The sequence below is a fragment of the Vanacampus margaritifer genome, chromosome 11, assembly GCF_051991255.1.
Source record: "Vanacampus margaritifer isolate UIUO_Vmar chromosome 11, RoL_Vmar_1.0, whole genome shotgun sequence".
Lineage (NCBI taxonomy): Eukaryota > Metazoa > Chordata > Actinopteri > Syngnathiformes > Syngnathidae > Vanacampus > Vanacampus margaritifer.
The window spans coordinates 24,196,947-24,202,491 of NC_135442.1; the positions used below are offsets into that span (position 1 = coordinate 24,196,947).

The 5,545-nt window shown below is 40.8% G+C and overlaps 1 long non-coding RNA gene across 1 annotated transcript; it reads right to left on the minus strand.

The window, feature by feature from the left end:
- Positions 1–225: 225 nt before the first annotated feature.
- Positions 226–4,720, minus strand: LOC144060682 (uncharacterized). The gene is made up of 4 exons (XR_013295976.1): positions 2,230–4,720; positions 2,078–2,143; positions 1,413–1,473; positions 226–1,305 (listed from the first exon to the last, which is right to left on the minus strand). It is a non-coding gene; the product is annotated as an uncharacterized LOC144060682 (long non-coding RNA).
- Positions 4,721–5,545: the final 825 nt, after the last annotated feature.

A 5,545-nucleotide genomic window follows, 5' to 3' on the forward strand; every position in this document is an offset into this window, starting at 1 on the left:
TGCCATAAATTTCAGTTTTGTTTTAGGTCTATGCCAGGGGTAGGCAAGTTCGGTCCTAGAGAGCCGCAGTCCTGAATGTTTATTATGTCTCCCTTCTCGAACACAGCTGAGAGGCTCCTGCAAAACGTAATTATGAGCTGATGATTTGAAACACCTGGGTTGCAGGCAGGAGTCACCGAAAACATGCAGGACTGCGGCTCTCTAAGACCGAACTTGCCTATCCCTGGTCTATGCCAAGTACTGTGCGGCTGGAACACCTAAATACAAACTAAATAATACCACTGCTACCTACCTACACTCTTGAGATCAACACTGTATCCAAATGAATTAAGGGCTTGATGAGAAAACAACATGATCAAAGACTTACTTTTATTTAATAATCTGCATTAACACAATATACCAAATATTTATTTTTATCAGCTATAGTTTCACAGAAGAACAACAGGTCCTGAGTGTTGTGGAACTTGAATTTGAAGACCTCCAGGATTTCTTCTTTTTCGTGGTTCTTTCAGCTCAGTGGCCTCAGCCTGTTCCTCCTCCCCCATGCACAGAACTTTGGGCAGGTCCACTCTGGCAGAGAAGAGTTTGTGATTGGCCTTATCCCACTTTGCTGCATTTCTGCAATCGACACAGAGAGCGAGAGAGACAGAGACAGACAGACAGACAGAGAAAGAGACAGACAGACAGAGAGAGAGAGATTGAGAGAGAGAGAGAGAGAGAGAATGTCTTCCTGTACCGCAATGGCTATGAAACCAAAACAAAAAAACTCAAATGGGACTAACACAAAATTAAAATCTGACTTTATTGTCATCCACGTTCCTTTTCCTCAGCCAAAACACTGGCAACACCTCACCTCACAGGAGGGCTTTTAAAGAGTCTGTCCAGTGAGGAGACAGCTTTCCATGGTTTAAAAAAAATGATTAGGCAATTAAAAAAAAAAAAACTAAACTAAGCCTTTGTAGTATCAACTCCCAAGGTCAAAGTTTTCCATTAGGACAATACACTACCACTGCCGCAAAAGTGACATGTCCATCTAAAAAAATATCTAAAAATCAAAAACTTGGATTGTGTATGTCGGAGTTAAGTATTTTGTTGATGTAGTTTTGAGCTTGCTTTGAGTGAATTAACTTACAATAGTGAAGCCATAGGGAGCATCCAAAACATTGTAGAAGGCATTCTTGAAGAAAAACATAGCAAATGTAATGCTGATTTCTTTAACATACATTAAATTACACCAAGCAAATAATAGTTACTACCATCAACATGACGATGCCACAGTCAATCCCAAGATAGTCCTGGAAAACCCTACAATGTCCAAAAAGAAGCTGTGTCAGTTTTGTTGTTGTTGGTGGTTTTTAAACAGTATTTAACTTTTTAACTATGCATACATTATAAATACTTCTTACTCTTACCGGTATTTGTAATCCGGTTTTCTCAGTCCACTTGCCAGGATTCAGTGACTGGGAAAGGTTTCTAAAATAGAAAAGACAATTGCATTAATGCTAAATAGTCAATAAAATGATCAATACGAGGACATTTCATTCAGTACAGGCACTACTGGCTCCAATTCGGGACACACCATCCATGCATTTCAATCCATGCAGTCACACTCCCCACATGCATTTAACAGGCTTTTTATGGTGCCTGTTGCTATGCTCAATTGTTGGTATAAATTAATTGGTAACTATGATTTCATACATTTATATTGCACCATGAAAAGGCTCTCACAGATCAGAACATGATCTACTTAAAACCCAATAGTAGACCTCCCAAAAGCACACAAAAGCGTTTTTGGACTTCAGCAGTTCCTACATCTCTTGATCACCAAATCAAAGTGGGGCTTGAGCACATTTGGAGTTGAGAAAGTCTATGTCTCGCTGTCTTGGTTTCAAAACCTACAATTGCGGTTAGTGACATTTAAAGTTGACATTGTGTGTCATCACGTGACAAGACATAACAAGACAACCCAACCACAATACTCTCAAATAGATAACAAACAACCATTCATCCATCCATTATCTGAACCACTTTTGCATTTGATACAAATTTCCCTCATGTTACAGTAACCATCACTTACAGAAAGCAGGAAATGCTCAGGTTTCCACACAGGAATGACAATGGCATCTCTGATTGAAGCATCATTCTAACGACAAAAAAATTCAAAAGCAAACTGTTAAAATACACAAGAACTCTAATTTGAATAAAATCAGTAAGGCATGTTGCACATACAGGTAAGCTTGCAAGTGGGTTGCATGATGCTGGTGGTCGCCAGCTTGCTACAGCATAGCGGTCAGCCATAGCGTAGCTGTGACGTCTTGTCACACATAGGACAATGAAAATGTCCTCCAGCTCTGCAATTCAAATTGCAGCGGCAGATCTTCTTATCTAAAAGAAAGCCAAGAAAAAGTTTAGATTATAAATTATAGAAATGATTAAAAAAAAAAAAACATGACAAAATTGTGTGCATGTGAGTGATTGTATTTTTAATCTGAAACGTAAACATGGACATAAATGTTGGTTTATAAAAATCTTTGGGTGGGGCAAAGGGGCCAGTGAAACAAATGGCAGCATGCTGTGCAGCGTTCTACTGCAGGCTTTCCAACGGAGGGGAAAATTGAATGGTGCATCTGAATTTTTATTTATTTTTTTAAATATTGGGGGTTATGTGTTTCAATTAAGAGTACTTGAACTTTTTTTTCTAATTAATTTATGCAACGTACATCATCACCATCACTTTTTACTGATAAGGGGTTAAAAGTGACCTATATGCAATAAATACATTATTAAACCTTTTGGTGCTGTATGTTTTTAAGTACTTACTACAGAGCTAGATAAGAAAGCCATATATTCAGTTATAATAAAAATAACTCAATAAAGTATCCTCTCTACTGCTGACTACAGCTAAGAGTGCTACGCTATATTGACCAGCCTGTCTTGGTACTGGCGAGAGACTCAACTCAAAAACTCCAATAACGTCAGAAAATGTTGCTAGATTTTTCGCTAGTAGCCTCTGACAAAAGGTCACCAAGAAGATTTAGCGAGAGTCATTGGTTATTTGTCGTCATCAGTGCAAGTTGATTGGAAGTCGACAACCTCGCCGAATAGGTTAACAATTCTAGTTTACAGCAGTTATACTGGCGACCAACAAAAGAAAACATGCTGTGCATACCAAAAAATCCGCAACTCACCTATCTATAATAACAGAGAACCACTAAATGTCAGTCGTCGTCGTTTCAAGTACTAGTGGACTTTTTCTTCTTTGAATTGTAATTAGTGGTTAGTAAATAAGATTACTGTGCGTTGCCGCCACCTATCGGACTGGATGCGTTATACATCACTTCCCGTCCTCACAGTTGAGGCGTCCTGACAGGAGAGTCTGCACCGGAAGCAACCTCACAGGGGGAGAGCTGCAGCCTCTCGCATCTCCTTTATCCGCGCTTGCCATGGCTGCAGGTCAGCTAACAAGTGCCATTAGCTAGTAGCTATATTCTCTGCGTCTCATTTGCGTTCCCTGGGTGGTGGGAGATGGGGGGCGGGGCGATCGCCTATCCTTTCTTTTATTTCGATGTTCGAGATTGTGGCGTAATTTCGATTGATTTCGATAAAACACCGAAATCGTGACACCCCTAATATATATATATATATATATATATATATATATATATATATATATATATATATATAACTATTTATCAACCTGGGTTTTTCACACAGTTTAGAATTGGCATTAACATTAACAGGTGTAAATCTAAAACATGACTTTTCTAGCCTTCTTTGATTCAAAATCATCAATGACATCATACAAAAACTGTTGAGCAACTGTTTGATTGATGCTGATGATGACAACCCAATAGAGCTGCTTCTGTCACATAGTGGACCTCAACTACGTCTTATAATAAGCTGAATAATAACACACTAGAAATTATTTAAAAATATATATCACATGTAGCTTGCAAAATGTCATGTCAGAAGTTATTTAACTTGGCAACTAAGTCCACATCAGCCAGATGTCTGTGTTGTTTTGCAAACACACTACACACTAAGCTAGGTTGCCTATGGGTGAAATAAGTTCCATCACATGATGCGGCTTTATTACAAAATGAAATGAAAAAGTTATTACATTTTGGACGTTTATTACAAAATGCACGGTTATTACAAAATGCGGCTCAACACACCTGATGGCTTCTTTTCCATTGTACTTTTGATCCAAAAGCAACATTTGAGACAAGGCGACTTCAGCCTCCAGTCGCCACTCTCGACAGCATAGCTTGGCAACGCCGGCTGTTCACCTGTCAGTCATGTGACGTAAACAAGTTTGACTGTCCCTTGCCCCCCTCCCCTTTGCTTACCTTCGCACACTCCCCCCGCAGTTGTTGACGTGATGCGGCTAAAGCATACATGAATGAAGGTGTTTTTTTTTCCTTCCTTTCGGTTTTTCCTTTCAGGGGTCGAATCAGTTGTCTCCTTCTAACCCTGTCCTCTGCATCCACTGCTGTCACACCAACTACCTTCATGTCCTTTTTAACTACATCCATAAACCTCCTCTTTGATCTTCCTCTAGACCTCCTGCCTGGCATTTGGAAACTCAGCATCCTTCTGCCAATATACTCACTATCTCTCCTCTGGACATGTCCAAACCATCTCAGTCTGGCCTCTATGGACTTTATCTCCAAAGCCTCTAACACAGGGGTGGCCTAGTTTGGTCCTCAAGAGCCACTATCCAGCCTGTTTTCCTCCTTTAGCGCAGCTGAATGTAATGATCAGCTCATTAGCAAGCTTTGCAGAAGCCTGATAACGATCCTGATCATGAATCAGGTGTGTTAGTGGAGAGAAATAGGCTGGATAGTGGCTCTCGAGGACCGAACTTGGCCACCCCTGCTCTTACATGTGCTGTCCCTCTGATGTACTTATTCCTGATTCTATCCATACTGTTCACTCCCAAAGAGAACTTCAGCATCTTCATCTCTGCCACCTCCAGCTCTGCCTCCTGTCTTTTCCTCAGTGGCACTGTCTCCAGACCAAACAACATTGCTGGTCTCATCACAGTTTTATAAACCTTTCCTTTCATTTGACCTGAAACTCTTCTATCACACATCAAACCAGACACTTTTCTCCACCCGTTCCAGCCTGCCTGCACACGCTTCTTCACTTCTTTTCCACACTCTCCATTGCTCTGGACTGTTGACCCTAAATACTTAAAACTCCTCCACCTTCTTGGTCTCATCTCCCTGTAACCTCACTCTTGCACTTGGGTCTCTCCCATTCACACACAGATACGCCGTCTTGCTAAGGTTAACCTTCATTCCCCTCCTTTCCAGGGCAAACTTCCATGCCTCTAGCTTCTCCTCCACCTGTTCCCTGAGCTCACTACAGATCACAATGTCATCTGCAAACATCATAGTCCATGGAGATTCCTGTCTAACCTCGTCTGTGATCCTGTCCATTACCATAGAGAACAAGAAGAGGCTCAGAGCTGATCCCTGATGTACCCACCTCCACTTTGAACTGCATTGGCTTCCGGTCCACTTGAGATGTGAATTTAAGG